Source organism: Arachis ipaensis, chromosome B7 (genome assembly GCF_059453495.1).
Source record: "Arachis ipaensis isolate K30076 ecotype BB chromosome B7, ASM5945349v1, whole genome shotgun sequence".
Classification (NCBI taxonomy): Eukaryota; Viridiplantae; Streptophyta; class Magnoliopsida; order Fabales; family Fabaceae; genus Arachis; species Arachis ipaensis.
The window spans coordinates 75,976,011-75,996,109 of NC_142442.1; positions in this window are offsets into that span (position 1 = coordinate 75,976,011).

The following is a 20,099-nucleotide window of genomic DNA, read 5'->3' on the forward strand; positions in this document are numbered from 1 at the left end:
TGAAAGAGACCTGACACAGGTCTAAAAAAGAGGACTACAAAAATAACTTAAAGGAGACCGATATAACGAAGTCGGACTCCTACTACTAAAAAGTTATTTGCAGAAATAACTAAAAGGAGACCAATATAACAAAGTCGGACTCCTACTACTAAAAAGTTATTTGCAAAAATAACTTAAAGGAGACCGATATAACGAAGTCGGACTCCTACTACTAAAAAGTTATTTGCAAAAATAACTTAAAGGAGACCGATATCACGAAGTCGGACTCCTACTACTAAAAAGTTATTTGCAAAAATAACTTAAAGGAGACCAATATAACGAAGTCGGACTCCTACTACTAAAAAGTTATAAAAGCAATCCCTGAAAGAGATCTGACAAAGATCCAAGAAAGAGGATTACAAAAATAACTTAGAAAATAACGACGTAAAGAAGTCGCCCTACTACAAAGCAAGTTACAAAGGTAACCCCTGAGAAAACCGGAACAAGACTACCAAAACAACATGGAAGACTAACTTGAAGAAATCGATTATAGATCGACAAAAATACGAGCAAGAGCAAAAAAAACCAAAAAACAAGTTAGACCCACATAACCACAACCACAAAGGATTCAAGCTACAAAAGTACAAAGCAAATCCAAAAAAGTCAAGCTGCAAGGTTCCAACATTCTCAGAAAACAGAAGAGATACCAAATTAAGCACAAAAAGCATGATATAGTCTACAAAAAGTTATAAAAGCCTTGGAGGCCACCGAAACCTACCTTAAAAAGCTAAGCGAGCTACCTTTTGTTTTTCAAAAATAAAAGTTGCTAGGCAAGCAACAAGAAAGTGTCAGCAGTTAACAAAACATAAAGAGTTTAAAAAGCCCACAAGCCGGGCCAACTATATAAATATCCAGAATAAATGAAGCTAAGGGTCAGAAGACTTTTTAGCAGGAGATGGAGGGCCAGTCTGGAGAGGAACAGCATCCACAGTACCGTCATCTCGGTTTAAGATCTAGCAGTCAGGATCAGAGGCAGGAGGGTCGACCTCGGTAGGAACAGCAGAAGTCGACACCTTAGCAGAGGACACAGGGGGAAGTTCGACATTATCATCATCCTCATCATCAGGGACAATCTTACCATCCTTGACAACATTATCCAGACTAAAGAGGGTCAGGTCGGCCTCGGGAGCAATAACCCGAACTTGCTCCTTCAGGTTCTCATAAGCAGCAGTCACGCTGCCAACAAGATGACCTTGAAGTTCAGAATAATCTTCCCGGGCGCTCTCCAGCTCCCCCCTCAGGCGCATCACCTCCCGATAGGACATAACATAACTATCCTTATGCATCATTGCCGTGTCCTTGGCCAACCGCACAGAAGCTGCCAAAGAAAGGGAACTCGCCTTCTCGTTCTCTAGATCTTTTTCCAACTTGGCCACCTTCACCTCGAGCTCCTCCTTTAACCCCTTCATCCGGTCGAACTCTTGCTTTGCCTCCTCTATAAATGCTTTGGTGGCATGGAGAGGTAGATTCTGAGCAGTTCGGTGCAGAGCATCCCCCATAAACGCCATCTTTATGCTGTTTCGGGTCATAAATTCCAAATAATGAAGGATGGACACATCGTCCATAGACAGGGCGCCATAGGGGCCGATTTGCTGATCCACAAACTCAATAGCATTAAAGTCGGGAGCATCGAGGTCAAAGGGCTCAACTATTTTTTGTTTCTTATTGGGAGGAGCGACAGAAGTAGCAGCAGAAGTTGGAAGAGGGTCAGCCAGACGAACTCGGGGAGTAGGGATCACCTTCCTCATCCCGGGAGAACTCGGCATGGATGGCTTCACATGCACTTGGGAAGATCCCTCCCCAGCCGCCTTAGCCGAGATGTTTTTGGCAGTAGTCGCCTTCTGCGCCCTCTTAAAAGCCTTCATGGATTCATTATTCTTCATCGCCTCTGCAATTAAGACACAACAGTAAGAAATTAAGCTACAAGTCGGAAAGGCATTCACAAGCAATATAGACAGATAACAAAGGAAACGCAAAATACCCAGCTCAGTTTGAAGAAGAGAGGGATTGGTTAAAAATTTCTTTGTATCAAGATAGGGGGATTGACCCCAGTGTTCTTCCAAGACAGTCACAAAAGCTCGCTCAGCCTCATCCAACATTTTCCACGTATATCTGGACACTCTCACATCTTTTTGCCATTCCAAGGGAAAGGCGGGCTCATCATTCTCGTCCAGGAAGAAGGGCCGAGCCCCTTCAACAGCTCGGACCTTGAAAAAATAGTTCTTAAAATCGCGAAATGATTCATCAAACATGGAAAAGACCTTCTTTCCCTGGGAAGATCGGAAGGAGACCCACGCTGCCTTCTTTTTCACTACTCCAGGCTTTGTCAAAACAAATAGGTAGAAAAAGAGAGATTGCGAGGTAGGGATACCAAAACCATTACACAACAATTGAAAAATTTTAATGAAACCCCAGGAATTAGGGTGAAGTTGAGAGGGAGCAACATTACAGGACCATAACAGGTCGGTCTCAAACTCAGTAAAAGGAAGGGTGATACCCAGCTGAACAAAGAAGAAGTCATAAGCATAGAAAAAAGGGCGATCATTAACAACCCGAGTAGAGAAACAAACTCTCTCCTCAGAAGAGGGAGGGACAAGTTCATAATTCTTCTCATCACCAGGATTACTACACACCCTATGAAACTGCCTAAGCTGCACACAAAACTCGGAATCAACCAAAGAGACACACATAAGAACCATCGAGTCCACCCAATCGGCCATGCCTTCGGGAACCTGGGAAGACATCTCTACAACGTTATTGCGAGAAGACATGAGGCCAACTAAATCCTACAATAAGAAAAGAAGAGTGGATTACTAACAAAACATCTCGGATGAGGGGCAAAACAACTCGACAGACGAACAAACAGGAAAGGAAAACCCCAAGACTCAAACCAAAGCCCTGGGGCATCCTTTGGAGGCAGTAACAAAGCAAGGTTTCAAGAAAATTCTACAGCTTACGTCCCGGCACTCATCAAAGGAGAAAATAAGGTTTCAAAACGAAAGCAAAGTAAAAAACACAAAGTCACTACCTTCCTACAGTCTATCAGCCAAAGCATTGTCAAAATCAAAAATGCCCAGCAGAAAATCACCAAAGACGCAAACTTTTTCAGAATCAAGCAAAACCACCATCAAAGGCACAAGCGGAAACAACAACAAACATGCAAAAGCCCCAATTTTTAGATTCAGGCAACAAGAAAAGAAAAAAGATTCACACCAAAAATGAAGAAATTCCAGAACACATCAGGTACAGTAAAAGTAGAAAAGATTCAAACTTTCTCTTAGCGAAATTCAAAAAATAGACATATAAAGAAACAGAGGAAGAAAATCGAACCTGGAAAATAAAAAGGAAGCTGAAGAGAAGAAGCACCAGAGCCACCCCTCAAAGCGGAAAACTGTGAAGATAGAAGGAATCTGGAAATCACCCCACTTCCTCAAAAAGCAGTAGCAGAACAGGCATTGCGGGAAGGAACTACGAAAGAAACAGAAAATGAGAGAGTAAAGGAAGAAGTTACGAAGAAGAGCGAAGAAGAGAAACCGTTTTTTGATTGAGAGATTCAAAATAAAAGCCAAGAGAAAACAGGGCAATTAATACCAATTAATGAAGGTATTAAACCCTCTCACATTCCCAAAAAAAAAGCGCTGATATAAAAGCGCGCGCTTTTAGAGGAAAACGTTCTACATTCAAAAAGAGTCTACAAAAGGAAGAAATCGACAAAATGCTTGAACTCGATTTCACTAAAGATCGAAGTCAAAGGACTCGACCTCAAAAAAGAAGACCGAGCTCAAGTAGGGGCACTGTTCATACGCTGGGTCGAGTTACCCGACCCGGGATGATTGGCGATAAAGCGACCGACCTCTTCAGGTCAGACTACCCGACCTCTTCTAAAGAGCTCGGCCAAATCGACAGGAAAGCCCAATAAAGGGCCCAAATAGAGGAACACGACCCAAATCCAAAGGCAATCCCAGCCTATAGAGATAAAGGCGGTTCCCTTGAAAATAAGCTGACTTCATCCAAAACGGGATAAGATAAGATAACTAACTTATCTTATCAGAAAGGTCACTCTACAACTACTATAAATACACTGGAGCACCCAGGTATAACTCATACTCTGATTCTACATAAAACCTGCTTAATACACGTGCTAACTTAAGCATCGAAGTCTCTTACAGGTACCCCCCACCCTCCGGTGACCAAGGATTAGAAGTGCATCCAGTCCAACAAGTCGGACACAACAGCTCTGGCCGCCACCAGCCAGCCGGACACGTCATCTCCGACCAGTACAGAAGATCTCGTCCGAGATCGACCTCTAGTTTCAGGTAACCCTCGGAACAGATCCTTAGCTTGGTACCTCCCTTCTATTTGTGAGGTAACTACTTGTGAATTGCTGAAGATGGTAAGCTTTTGAACTCCTACCTCCTTAGCCAGCCTTAAACCAGCCAGTAATGCCTCATATTCGGCCTGATTATTTGAAGCAGGGAATTCAAACTTTAGCAAGAGTTCGATTTGGGTTCCCTGATCACTTTCTATTATCACACCTGCGCCACTCCCGGTTTTGTTTGAAGAGCCGTCCACGTAGAGATTCCATTTTGTGGGAGTTCCCGGGGTATCAATGTACTCGGCAATAAAGTCGGCCAGATACTGTGATTTGATGGCTGTTCGAGCTTCATATTGAATATCGAACTCGGATAACTCGACTGCCCACTGCAGGATTCTTCCAGCTAAGTCTGTCTTCTGTAGGATGCCTTTTATGGGCTGGTTGGTCCGAACCTGGATAGTGTGAGCTTGAAAGTACGGGTGAAGTCGTCGAGAAGTGAGTATGAGAGCGTAGGCAAACTTTTCTATCTTTTGATAGCTTAGCTCGGCCCCTTGTAGAGCTTTGCTGATGAAGTAGATGGGTTGTTGCCCACTTTCATCTTCTCTGACTAGTGCTGAGGCTATTGCCCGATTTCCTACTGCGAGGTATAATATGAGTGCTTCTCCTTCCCGTGGTCGGGTAAGATTGGGTGGTTGCCCCAAGAAATTTTTGAAATCTTGGAAGGCTTGCTTACACTCTATGGTCCATTCAAACCTCTTTCCTTTCCTTAGTGTGGCGTAAAAGGGGAGAGATTTTATGGCTGACCCGGCTAGAAACCTGGACAGGGCTGCCAGTCTTCCGTTGAACTGTTGTACCTCTTTGACGCAGGTCGGACTTTTCATGTCGAGTATAGCCCGGCATTTATCTGGGTTCACCTCAATTCCTCTTTGCCTTAGCATGAAGCCCAACAATTTGCCAGCTTCTACTGCAAAGGTGCATTTTGGGGGATTAAGTCGCATACCATGCTTTCTGATGGTGTCGAACACTTTGGTGAGGTCGGGCAACAAGGATTCCTCACTTTGTGTTTTTACCAGTATATCGTCTACGTAAACCTCCATTAGTTTCCTAATGTGGTCTGCAAAGACTTTGTTCATCAATCTTTGGTAGGTAGCTCCTGCGTTTTTGAGCCCGAATGACATAAAGATATAGTAGTAATTTGCTTTTGGGGTTAGGAACGAAGTCTTTTCTTGGTCGGGTGGATACATTGGAATTTGATTGTATCCTGAATAAGCATCCATGAAGGAGAGGTACTTGTATCCGGAAGAGGCATCCACTAGAGTGTCTATACTTGGGAGTGGGTAGGGATCTTTTGGGCAGGCTTTATTGAGATCGGTGTAGTCAGTGCATATCCGCCACTTCCCATTTGACTTTTTTACCAAGACAACGTTGGCTAGCCATAGTGGGTACTTGACTTCCCTTATGAATCCTGCCTCCATTAAGGCTTGTACCTACTCTTCCACAGCTTGGGACCTTTCCGGTCCGAGCTTCCTACGCTTCTGCTGCACTGGCCGAGGTCCTGGGTATACCACCAGTTTGTGGCACATTAGTTTGGGATCTATGCCCAGCATGTCTGCGGCCTTCCATGCAAAGAGGTCGGCGTTATCCTTTAGGAGTTGTATCAGAGGCTCCTTTAAGTCTCCCTTTAAGGTTGCCCCGACATTTATTGTCTTATCCCAGGTATCGCCGATTTGGACTTCTTCAGTCTCGCCTTCATGTTGTGGACGAAGTTCCTCGCGAGCTCGAACTCCCCCGAGTTCGATAGTGTTGATTTTCTCTCCTTTGGGATTGCCTTTAAGGTTCAAACTTTCATTGTAACAATGTTGCACAATTTTTTGGTCTCCTTTTATCATGACGATCCCTTCCGGAGTTGAGACCACTGTGGCGAGCTGGTTCTGTGTTGTCCGACCTATTACGGCATTGTAAGCTGAGCTCACGTCGACTACGATATAGTCTATGTTGAGTGTCCTTGACCGGGTTCCCTTTCCAAAGGTTGTGTGTAGTGAGATATATCCAAGTGGTTAGATTAGAGTGTCTCCCAGTCTGAACAAGCTATTCGGATATGCTCTGAGCTCTTTATCTTGCAAACCGAGTTTGTCGAAGGCGGATTTAAACAAGATATCCGTGGAGCTTCCTTGGTCTACCAGTGTCCTGTGGAGATTAGCGTTGGCCAATATGATAGTAATGACCATGGGATCATCATGCCCCAGGATGATGCATGTTGCATCTTCTTGGGTAAAGGTAATAGTGGAGAGGTCGGATGACCTCTCTCCTTCCCCGACATGATATACCTCTTTAAGGTGTCTTTTGCGAGATGATTTAGAGATCCCTCCTCCTGTAAATCCTCCATTTATCATATGAACATGTCTCTCAGGAGTGTGGGGTGGTCGTTCAACCCGTTCGACCTCTTCGTCCCTTCTTCTTTTTCTTGGTTCATCCGCTTTGTTGGCTAAGTACCGATCTAGTCGCCCTTCTCTTGCCAATTTCTCTATGACATTCTTTAGGTCGAAGCACTCGTTATTAGGATATTTGTAAATTCGGTGGTTTTCGCAATACTCCGTCCGACTTCCCCCTCCTCTTTTGTTTTTGATTGGGCGGGGTGGTGGGATCTTCTCAGTATTGCATATTTCTCGGTAAACATCCACAAGAGACACCTGAAGAGGGGTGTAATTGTGGTATTTTCTAGGCTTCTCACTGGGTTGATCTTCTTTTTTCCTGGACTCTTTATCCTTGTCCCGAGAAGGGTAGGAGAATCCAGGTTTTGAGGTTTCTCCTAGTCGAGAATTCTCCTCCATGTTAATATACTTTTCTGCCCGTTCTTGTACCTCGTTTAGAGATGTTGGATGCTTTTTTGATATGGAATGGCTAAAGGGTCCCTCTCGCAGTCCATTGATGAGACCCATGATGGCTGCTTCTGTTGGCAGACTTTGTATGTCCAGACACGCTTTGTTGAATCTTTCCACGTAGTTGCGAAGACTTTCCCGATCTCCTTGCTTGATCCCTAATAGGCTCGGGGCATGTTTAGCTTTGTCCTTCTGGATGGAGAATCTGACAAGGAATTTTTTGGCTAAGTCGTCAAAACTTGTGATGGATCTAGGAGGCAAACTGTCGAACCACTTTATTGCTGTCTTTGTTAGGGTAGTCGGGAAGGCTTTGCATCGAATGGCATTTGAGGCATCAGTGAGATACATTCTGCTTCTGAAATTGCTGAGATGATGGCTTGGATCAGAGGTACCATCGTATGGGGTCATGTCGGGAGCTTTAAAATCCTTTGGAACTTTAGCTTTCATGATCTCTTTGGTGAAGGGATCTTGGTCCTTGTGGGAGTTGTCATCGTGACTGGACTGAACAGTTTTAGCTTTGAGATCAGCCTCGAGCTTTATGAGCTTGTCTTCTAGCTCTCGGCGTCACCTAATTTCTCTCTGGAGGTCCCTCTCGGCATCTCGTTGATGCTCGGCCTCTTTTTTGAGCTGTTTGAGATGATCCTATTGAGCTTGTAGGGCATCCAGGATTTCTGTATTTGGCGAATGCTTATCTCCATTTGGTTGAGATGTATCTTTCGGTGTGATGTCCGCGTTCTTATGTGGCATTTTTTTCCAAATCAGAGTTGTGGTCGTTGTCAAGGTTGTCCGCCATGATGATGGAATGACTTCCAGGTTCCGCGGCAACGGCGCCAATGTTCCGAGGGTTACCTGAAACTGAAGGTCGATCTCGGATGAGATCTGTTATGGTGGCCAGAGCTATCATGTCCGACTTGTTGGATCTGGTGGTGCTGTTGATCCTTGATCATCGGAGGGTGGTGGTACTTGCAAGAGACTCCGATGCTTAAGTTAGCATGGGCATTGAGCAAGTATTTTTTGTAGAATCAGAGTATGAGTTATACCTGGGTGCTCCAGTATATTTATAGTAGCGGAGAGTGACCTTTCTTCGAGATAAGTTAGTTATCTTATCTTATCTTTGAGTGAAGTCATCTTATCTTTAAGGGGAACCGCCTTTATCTTTCTAGGCTTTGGCTGCCTTTTGATTGGGCTGTGTCCCTTTGTTTGGGCCTGCTTGGGCCTCTTATGGCGATTTGGCCAAACTCTTTAAAGGAGAGGTCGGGGCGATCCAACCTGAAGAGGTCGGTCTCTTTTGTCATCAATCAACCCCAGTCGCATAGCTTGACCCAGGGTATGAACACTGTCTGAAACACATCCCAAGGAACATCGGCGTTCTGGAGCTGTAGCAAGCAACACTCTGCTTGCCACCAGTGTTGAGCCTCTCCCGCAAGCTGATAAGTGGCAAACTCCACATATTGATTATTCAGAACGTGCTGTGCCTATAAAGCACGCTCCATATCCTGGAACCAGTTGTCTACTTCAGTAGGATTAGTTAATCCTCGGAAAATTGGCGAATGAACCTTGAGGAACGTCGCCAAGGTCATCAGAAAACCACCCGTGTTATCGCCATTTCCTTCAGCATTATCATTGCATTCCCTTCACCATTCCCGTTTCCGTTCCCGGCCGGTTGGCCCAATCTCTGCACTGCTTGCAGAGTTGCAGCAGCATTAGCCTCCATATTATTTGGCAAATTACCCATTCCCACCATGAATTCGGCATGGTTGTCAGCCGATTGCGCATTCTTACTCTCTCGTGAACGTGCTCGACCTCGTCCACGAGTGGCCATTAGGGTTCCTGTCTACACCAAACAATCGATATCAAGGTGATCAGTCTCAATATCAAAAGCCTAGTGTTTCAATTATCCCAAACAGGCACTCACAAACAAGCATGATATGCAATATCAAGCAGATAATCTAATAGCATCAAAGAAAAGACACACAGAGTATGCAATGAAGCACAATCGGTCCATCCCTCAGGCTCACGAGAACGAACCGCTCTGATACCACAAAATGTAACACCCTAATTAGCCTAAGCTTTACCTCGCGTCGTAAAGCAAAGGTTAATCAGAGATCACGACAGTTCTAAGCTCATACATATAATATATAGAAAGGATTAATATAATCGAGAAGCCCGATAAAGAATATAGCTCAAAACAGGATTTGAAAAGCGCAAATGTACTAACGAAGCTACTAACTTAAAGCACAAGAAACAGATAGGATACAACAAAAGATAAGTATATAATATCATAAGAAACTAGCCACGGCTCGCGGAGTTTAAGCCGACTAGCCATATACAGACCAAAAAGAATCAGACAGTAAAAACAACTTATACAATTTTGTTCTCTCAAATACAAGCCTCTAGGCAAAACCAAAATACAAGAGTGAGAGACATATATAAAATAAACCAAAAGACTCAAAAAGATGTCGAATCCTCCACTCCTGTCACCAACCAGACAACTCACCTAAGTAGGTTGCGACCTGCATCTGAAAAACACAACAGAAATATGGTATGAGAATCGGAGGTTCTCAGTATGGTAACAGTGCCCAGTGATGTAGGATATAAGACCCTGGGATGCCAAAGGCAATCCTAGACTTCATATTCATCACAAGAATTCAAACTTAAAACATACTAAAACAAATAAGCATAATATAAACCTTAACATAATTAAACCGGATAATCTATCTTAGGGGATTTCTATTCTAACCAAACACCGCTGTCCCACAACCTTTATCAACCTATCCTCCATGCGATCCCATCGCCACCGCCTTCCGAACCTCCTCAATCCCAGTAGCAAACACAATTACTTACAATGCAAGTAAATCACAAGTAGAAGCATATAAAGAAAATAATTCAAATAGCAAATAGGCATGTTATACAGATAGGCAAGCCATTTCAAGTAGTCAAAGCATACAAACAGATAAAAAATGCATATGATGAATGCCTGTTCTATCGGCTGTGATATCACTGATAAACCCCATTTTTAGGGTTTATCTTGTGTTGAAATTAGAGTATTTTAGCAACATTTACTCACATTTATTCAATGAAATATCATGGTTTTGTGATTGTCTCCATATATGTGCTTAGATGTGAAAACATACTTTTAGACCTTTAATTTGATGATTTTAATTCACCTTTGATTCCACTAGATTCCTTGATGTCTTTGTTAGTGATTTCAGATCGAAAAGGGCTAGGAAAGGATCAAAGGAGTGAAAGAAAAGCATAAAAAGTGGAGAAATCATGAAAAGCCAAAGATTTGGAAAACGCCCATAGACGTGCTCGCGTACTATGCGCCTACGCGTTGATCGTGAAATGCTCCATGGACGCGTACGCACGCTGTACACGTACGCATCGAAGGCCGCACGTGATTTTTAAAGAGAACTCGTGCCTGGCGATTTTGCAGGGTTTCTGGCCCCATTTGGAGCTGAGTTTCGGCAGGAAATGCATAAAAGGAGAAGGATTGAAGGGGAAATCATCACTTCACATGAATTCACACATAGTTTTAGCTTAGTTAAGAGTTTAGAGTTAGTTTTAGAGAGAGAAGATCTCACTTCTCTCTAGGATTAGGATTAGGGTTAGGTCAATAAGCCTAGATTTAAGTTTTAATTCATGCTCTCTTCTACTTCTACTCTTTAATTCTTTGTTGTTACATGTTGTTCTTCTATTCTTTTTTTTGTAATTTCTTCTATTTTGTTCTCATGCTTTGTTGTAGATTCACTCTTGTCTCTTCTACTTTTCTTTCAATTCAATTTGAGGTAATTCATATCAATAATGTTCTTTTTTATTGTTGTTGTTAATTCCTTGCAATAATTGTTGTTAGATTTCATTCTTGTTGTCAATTTACTATGTTTTCCTTTTATACCTTCCAAGTGTTTGTCAAAATTCTTGAGAAGATGATAGAGTAGAATTTTATGTTCTTGGCTTGGGAAGGTAACTTAGGAACTCTTGAGTTGCTAATGTCCAAGTGATTGATAGTTGAGAGCCATTGACTCTAGCTCTCATTAATTCAATTAGTGAATAGCTAGGACTTATGGACTTGGATTGATATAGCTCATTTGACTTTCCTTTACTTGTTAGAGGATGACTTAATGGGATTGATCCTTGTAATTATCATGTTGTGGTTAGTGATAAGGATAGAGAACCTTGACCACTAAACCTTGCCAAGACCTTTTTGTCATTTGATTTCCTTTATCATTTACTTTTCTTGTTTCCTAATAAAAACCCCAAAATATACATGTCCATGGCCAATAACAAGAACACTACCTAAATTTCCTTTGAGAGATGACCCGAGGTTTAAATACTTCGGTTATTAGAAAAATTAGGGGTTTGTACTTGTGACAAACAAATTTTTGCATGAAAGGATTAGTGTTGGTTTAGAAACTATACTTCGACGAGATTTCAATTGTGAAATTCTATACCATCAAAATTCCGTTCATCAATCACATTATCAGTTCAACTGCCAACCCGACACATCTCCATGGAGACGTCGCCCTTCGGAATCCTCATGTGGGAACCCCTGAGATATAGTGCTCGAATCACTGTCCAGGTACTTTCTCCTGCACGCCCTATAGATCTGAAGGGATGCAAGCGGGATACTTTTGCCACAGACCTCACATCTCAACACAAGCAGGACAAACCACCGCCCCTATGCCACCGCCGCTACCTCAACAGGCGGGATCCAACCACCGTCCCTGCCGGGTGCATAGCGTCTCATAATCTCAATATAAAACAATAGTACAGTGGTTTTTCAAAAAATAGTTTCAATACATTAGTGATTCTTCATCACACATTCGAGTCCTCGACTCATCTGAACCACCACCAATTCACATTTCCAATTACGAACTCAACGGTCCCTCAGTGTCCATCTCATACATCAGCATTCATCACATACCATCACACCATCCTCAGCACGCCAGAATCCTAGGCCTCCGTTTTCTAAGTTTTCCAAATAATATCATCTAAAGCCATTAAATTCTTTCCCAGTGTTCTAAATGTCCAAAACTAGGTCCAAGAGTCCTAAAATGATTTGAGAGAACCTTACAACCTTGTTGGGAAGGTAGAATAGTTGAAAACAAAGGAAAATTTGAGGAACAGGGCGTGTGCGTCCTCAAGGGGGCGTGCGCACATCCTGGAGAGTTTTAAAACGTGTGCGCACGCATAGGACTGTGCGTGTGCACAGGTGCCAAAATTTACAATGCATGTTCACCCGCACAACCTATGCTAGCACTCCCAATAGACTGGCTTCCCCAACGTGTGCGTGCGCGCAGGTCTGTGCGTACGCACAGGTTGAATTTTCTCCTTGGTGTGTGCGCGCACAAGCTGTGCTAGCGCCGCAAGCAGACTGCCTGTCTTTGCATGTGCGTGCGGAAAGCTCTGTGCGTGCGCACAGATTGAAATTTTTACAGAGGTGTGCGTCCGCAGACGGTTGTGCGTGCACACATACCAGAAAACACAAAATTTTGCAACTCTGCAGAATTTTAGATTTTCAACACCAACTTTGAATGATCATAACTTTCTCTACAAAATTTCAAATTTCACAAACTTTATATCGATTAAAAGGGTTTTCAAAGATCTTTAATTCTAGACAAGTTTCATTAGGTTTTTGAAAACCGAGGCAAAAGTTATGATCAGACAAAGTTCACCAAAAACCAACTTTTACCCAATTTCACAATTTTCACAATTTCTTGTAAAACACAATCAAAACCATACCAAACCATTTCAAAACTCCATTTCTCATCAACATCAAACCTTTGGGTCATTTTACATCAAGCTTACCATATTTTCCTTCATCTTTCATCATTCACAACCTCAACATGAATGTATCACATTATAATCAAACTTCTTTAACATTTTCCCAACTACACTACCAAATCATCAACATTAACATCATATATATCAACACAATCCACTTCTCAACATCACAATTCCTTCACCCTCATCATATCATTATTGTTCCGAGGGTTACCTGAAACTGGAGGTCGATCTCGGTCGAGATCTTCTAAACTGGTCGGTGCCGACGTGTCCGGCTGGTGAGTGGCGGCCAGAGCTGTCGTGTCCGACCTGTTGACTGGTTGTACTGCTGATCCTTGGCCACCAGAGGGTGGGGGGTACCTGCAAGAGACTCCGATGCTTAAGTTAGCACGGGTATTAAGCAGGTTTTTAGTAGAATCAGAGTATGAGTTATACCTGGGTGCTCCAGTGTATTTATAGTAGTGTGGGCTGACCTTTCTGATAAGATAAGTTAGTTATCTTATCTTATCTTATCTTATTTGAGTGAAGTCAGCTTATCTTCAAGGGAACCGCCTTTATCTCTATAGGCTTAGATTGCCTTTGGATTTGGGTCGTGTTCCTCTATTTGGGCCCTTTATTGGGCTTTCCTGTCGATTTGGCCGACCTCTTTGAGAAGAGGTTAGGTAGTCTGACCTGAAGAGGTCAGTTGCTTTGACGCCAATCATCCCAGGTCGGATAGCTCAACCCAGGGTATGAACAGTGCCCCTGCTTGAGCTCGGTCTTTTTGTTGAGGTCGAGTCTTTGACTTTAGTCCTTCTCTGGCGAAGCCGAACTCAAGCATTTTGTCGATTCCTTTCTTTGTAGAGCCTTTTTTGAATGTGGACCGTTTTCCTTTAAAGGCGCGCGCTTTTATATTGGCGCTTTGGAAACGTGCGAGGGTTTAATACCCTCATTAATTGACTTCAAATGCTCTGTTTCCCTTGGTTTTATTTTGAATTTTGCCATCAGAAATGTTTTCTCTTCTTCGTTCCTCTTCGTAACATCTCCCTTTACTCTCTCATTTTCTGTTTTTCCTTAGAATTTCACAGTTTCTTCCTGCGACGCCTGCTCTTCTACCACTTCCTGTGGGAAATGAGTGATTCTGGGTTTCTCCTTCTATCTTCTTCCAGCGAATTTTTTCCGTTCGTAGGGTGGCTCTGTCGTTTCTTTGCTCTTCAGCTTTCTTTCGAGGTTTTCTTCTATTTTCCAGGTTCGATTTTTCCTCCTCTGTCATTTTTATGCCTGAGTTTGATTTTTTCTTGGAGAAAGTTTGGATCTTTTTGCTTTTACTGCACCTGATTGTTGAGTATTCTGGAGTTTCTTCGTATTTTTTCGCCTTTGCTGTTGCTTGATGCTTTTAGGGTTTTTTTGCATGTTGTCGCCATTTCTGCTTGTGCTTCTGATGATGGTTTTTTGCTTGGTTCAAAAAGGTTGTGTTTTTGACGATTCTCTGTTTGGCATGTTTGGTGTTGTCGAAGCTTTTTGCTGATAGACTGTAAAAAGACAGTGGCTTTGACTTTTTGTACTTTTTTGTGTTTTGTCTTTTCTCCTATGAAAATGCTTGCTGTTTGAATTCTTCTTTTCTTGTTTGGGGGATGCCGAGACGTAAGCTGTAGATTTCCCCTGAAACCTTGCTTTGTTACTGCCTCCAAATGATGCCCCAGGACTTTGGTTTGAGTCTTGGGGTTTTCCTTTTCTGTTTGTTCTTCTGTATACTAGTCGAGTTATTTTACCCCTTGTTCGAGATGTTTTTTGGTAATCCCATCTTCTTTTCTTTATTGTAGGATTAGTTGGCCTCATGTCTTCTCGCAATAACATTGTAGAGATGTCTTCTAAAGTTCCCGAGGGGATGTCTGATTGGCTGGACTCCCTTATCTTGATGTGTGTCTCTGTGGTGGATGCTGATTTTTGTGTAGAGCTGAGGAAACGTCATAGAATTTGTGGTAGCGGCGCCCGAGAGAGGGATTATGAGCTTGTAGCGCCCGATTCTGATGAGAGGATTTGTTTTCCTACTTCGGTCGAGGGGGAGCGTCCCTTTTTCTATGCCTATGAGTATTTCTTCAGCCAGTTGGACATTACCTTTCCCTTTACTGCTTTCGAAACCGATTTGTTGTGGTCTTGTAATATTGCTCCATCCCAGCTTCATCCGAATTCCTGGGGTTTTATCAAGATTTTTCGGCTGTTTTGCTGAGAGTTAGGCATAACACCTTCTCAGGCTCTTTTTCTCTATCTTTTTGTATTTGCCAAGCCCGGAGGGTCTGCCAAAAAGAAAGCTTCCTGGGTTTCTTTCAGGTCGGCCCAAGGGCATAAAGTTTTTGACATGTATGATGAATCTATTAAAGATTTTAAGAATTATTTCTTCCGAGTCCGTGCTGTTGAGGGGGCCCGCCCCTTTTTTCTTGATGAAAATGATGAGCCTTCCTTTCTTCTGGAATGGCAAAAGAATGTGAGAGTGTCTCGCTATACCTGGAAGATGCTTTACGAGGTTGAACGAGCTTTTGTAGTTGTTCTCGAAGATTTATGGGGGAAACCACCCCATCTTGATACAAAAAGGTTTTTGAGTGACCCGTCTTTGGTTCGAACTGTTTTAGGTACTGTCCGACTTGTTTACATACTTGCTTTTTAGTTTTACTTATTCTTTTATAACCCATTATTATGGTTGATTCTGTTTTTTCAGAGATGTCGAAGAACAACGATTCTATGCAGGCCTACAAAAAAGTGAAGAAGGCTGCTGCTGCTCAAAATATCTCGGCCAAGGCGGCGGGAGAGGGGTCTTCGCAAGTTCAGGTGAAGCCACCCGTAGCGAGCTCTCATGGGCCGAGGAAGGTGGTTCCCACTCCTCGGGTTCGCCTGGCCGAGCCTCCACAGTCTTCCGCTGCTACCTCTGGTGCTCTTCCCAACAAGAAACAAAAAACAATTGAGCCTTTCAACCTTGATGCCCCTGACTTTGACGCGGTCGAGTTCGTAGATCAGTAGATCGGTCCTTACGGTGTCCTTCCTATGGATGATGTATCACTCCTTCGTCATTTGGACTTTATAACTCAGAGTAGTGTAAAAATGGCACATATGAGAGCTGCCTTGTACCGAACGGCTCAGAATCTTCCTCTCCATGCCACCAAAGCCTTCATGGAGGAGGCCAAACAGGAATTCGATCGGATGAAGGGCTTGAAAGAGGAGCTTGAGATGAAGGTGGCCAAACTGAAGAAGGATCTGGAGAATGAGAAGGCGAGTTCTCTTGCTCTTGCGGCTTCTGTGCGGTTGGCTGAGGACACAGAATTAAGGCATAAGGACAGTTATGTTACATCTTATCGGGAGGTGGTGCGTCTGAGGGAGGAGCTGGAGTCTGCCCGAGTTGATTACTCCGAGCTCCAGGGGCATCTCGTTGGCAGTGTGAATGCTGCTTATCAGAATCTAAAGGACCAGGTCCGAATTATTGCTCCCGAGGCCGACCTGACTCTTTTTAGCTTGGACAATATTGTGAGGGATGGAAAAATTGTTCCCGATGACCAAGATGACGATGATGTCGAACCTCCCTCTTCGCCTGCTGTTAAAGTGTCGACCTCTATAGTTCCTCCTGCTGGGATTGCTTGTCCAGAATTAGATCCTGATTGTCAAATTCTGAACAGGGACGATGGTACGGTGGATGCAATGCCTCTCCAAACTCGCCCTCCTTCACCCCAAACTGATGCCACTGAGAAGGCTCCCAATCTTAACTAATCTTTCTTGGATGTTTGTGTAGATAGCCCAACTTGTGGGCTTTTTAAACTCTTTATTTCTGTAATTTGAATATTTTGCTGACTATTGATACTCCTTCCGGTTGCTTGTTCAGCGACTTTTGATTTTTGAAAAAACAACAAGTAGCTTTAAAGCTTTTGGGCTCGACCCTGAAGCTTGTTTATAATATTATATTTTATATCATGCTTGTTTGCACTTGTCTTGGCACTTTTCTGGGTTTTGAGGATGCTGAAACCTTGCTGTTCGGCCTCTTTTAATTGCTTTTGTGCTTATTGCTCGTAGCTTGGATCCCACTTGTATTTCGATTTTCTGGCTCTTACTAGCAATCCATAACCGATTTCTTTTCGTTGGTCCTTTTTCCAGTTATTTTTGTATTCCTCTTTTTTGGACCTTTGTCAGGTCTCTTTCAGGGACTACTCTATAACTTGTTGGTTGTAGGAGACTGTCTTCTTTGCGTCGTCCTTTTCCAAGTTACTTTTGTAATCCTCTTTCTTGGACTTTTGTCAGGTCTCTTTCAGGGATTACTTTTACAACTTGTTTATAGGAGGTCGACTTCTTCATGTCGTCCTCTTCTAGGTTATTTTTGTAATCCTCTTTCTTGGACCTTTGTCAGGTCTCTTTCAGGGATTACTTTTATCACTTGTTTGTAGGAGGTCGACTTCTTCAAGTCGTCCTCTTCTAAGTTATTTTTGTAATCCTCTTTCTTGGACCTTTGTCAGGTCTCTTTCAGGGATTACTTTTATAACTTGTTTGTAAGAGGTCGACTTCTTCATGTCGTCCTCTTCTAAGTTATTTTTGTAATCCTCTTTCTTGGACCTTTGTCAGCTCTCTTTCAAGGATTACTTTTATAACTTGTTTGTAGGAGGTCGACTTCTTCATGTCGTCCTCTTCTAAGTTATTTTTGTAATCCTCTTTCTTGGACCTTTGTTAGGTCTCTTTTAGGGATTACCTTTATAACTTGTTTTTATAGGAGACCAACTTCGTTAGGTCGATCTCTTCTAAGTTATAGCAATTCCTCTTTTATAGGGTTGGCCAGACCTCTTTCCAGGGATTTACTGATAACTTGGGTTGACTTGATCCGACTTCTCTATGTCGGCCAGTCTTTAAGTTATTATTTAGCAATCCATAAGACCTCGTCAGGTTCTTTTTTCGGATCACTTTCGATAACTTCTTGCATTATTCTATATTCATCTTTGCCGATTTGTAGAAGGTGGTTTCTGTCTTTCTTTGGTCGACCTTTAGATGAATCGCATTTTCATCTTTATTGGTCTTTTATCGTGATCGTGCAGTGAATCTGTTTTTCACTTTCTGCCGATCTGTTGCTTTATAATCGGACGATGAATGCTTCAGATTAATGCGTCTTGAGAGTTTCTAAAATATTTTTTATTCAAAAGAAAGTGCAAGTATATACATGTTTGGAGTTTTTCATCCTTTTAAGTCGGATAATATCTGGATCTCAACTTGGTGCCTCATTAAAAAACCTTTTCAGGAAAAAGAGTGCATCCTATGATGAGATCTTTTACCTTCTCTAGATATAGTACCTTCTTAGGTTGCAGGCGTGCCACAATCTGGGAAGCTCTCGTCCATCGAGTTCGGACAGTCTGTAGTAGCCCTTCCCAAGTACTTCTATGACTCGGTAGGGTCCTTTCCAGTTTGCTGCCAACTTTCCTTCTCCGAGTCAAGTTGTTCCAATATCATTTTGGATTAGGATGAGATCATTCTCCGCGAAACCTCTTTGCACTACCTTTTGATTATATCTTGAAGCCATTCGGTGCTTTAGCGCTTCTTCCCTGATCCAAGCTCTTTCTTGGATTTCCGGAAGTAGGTTGAGTTCTTCTCTTTGAAGTTACCAGTTGGCTTCTTCATTGTAGTGGACTACTCTAGGCGACCCTTCTTCGATCTCTACTGGGATTATTGCCTCCACTCCGTACGCTAATCGGAACGGTGATTCGTTTGTGGTGGAATGTGGCGTGGTTCAATATGCCCATAGGACCTGTGGAAGTTCTTCAGCCCAAGCTCCCTTCGCATCTTGCAGTCTCCGTTTCAACCCAGCCAATATGACTTTGTTGGCAGCTTCAGCTTGCCCATTGGCTTGAGGATAGGGGTGGCAAAGCGGGCCGGCCCGCCCCAACCCGCCCCGTCCCACCTAGGCCCGCCACATAAACAGGGCAGACCAACCCGCCCCGCCAACTAAAATGGGTTCAAAATGCTAGCCCGCCCCACTTTATGGCGGATTGGCGGGTTGGCAGGCTAGCCCGCTTCACTCTTTTTTTTTTTGAAAAATAAAATTCATTAAAATTAACCAAAAAATAATAATTAAAAAATTAAATACAAATAAAAAATAGTCAAATTATAATATAATTTTTTTACTATTTTTTTTTAATTTTTAACTTCAATAAAATTGTTCAAAATAATATTTGTCAATAGAATCATCTTTATTTTAAAAAATAAGTCACATAATTTGAGCATATATACGAAATTGTAAAATAAAATAAATAAAGTTAATAACTCAAAAAAGAATAAAAACAAAAAATGAAAAAAAGTGTTTAAAAATTTTATAATTATTAATTTTATAATAGTAATCACTCTTTTATTTAATTAAAAAAAGAAAAATAAAAATCTTCGGCCCGGCGGACCGGCCCGCCCCGCCCCGCCAAAACCCGACAATTCGGCGGTGCGGGTTTGGCGGATTTTTTTAATTTGGCGGGCTCTAATTCCTAGCCCGACCCGCCTTTTTTAGCGGGTTTAACAGATCGGCCCGACGGGCTCGACCCGTTTTGCCACCCCTACTTGAGGTTGTTCGACGGAGGTGAACTGGTGCTTTATGTTCAAGTCGGCTACTAATTTTCTGAAGCCTGCATCTGGGAATTGAGTGCCATTGTCTGTGGTGATGGAGTATGGAACCCCGAACCTTGTGACAATGTTCCTATATAGAAATTTTCGGCTTCTTTGAGCAGTGGCGTTGGCTAGGGGCTCTGCCTCAATCTACTTTGTGAAATAGTCTACTCTAACTATGAGGAATTTGACTTGTCCTGATCCCTGGAGAAAGGGTCCGAGAAGATTGAGTCCCCATTTTGCAAATGGCCAAGGCGAAGTTACACTGATGAGTTCTTCTGGCGGAGCGATGAGAAAGTTGGCATATTTCTGGCATGAGGGACATGTCTTTACAAATTCTGTGGCTTCCTTTTGTAGAGTTGGCCAATAAAATCCCGCCCGAAGTACCTTTTTTGTGAGAGCTTGTTCCCCGAGATGATTGCCATAAATACCGCTGTGTACTTCCTCTAAAACTTCCCTTGTGTTAGAGGTCGGCACACATTTTAACAATGGTA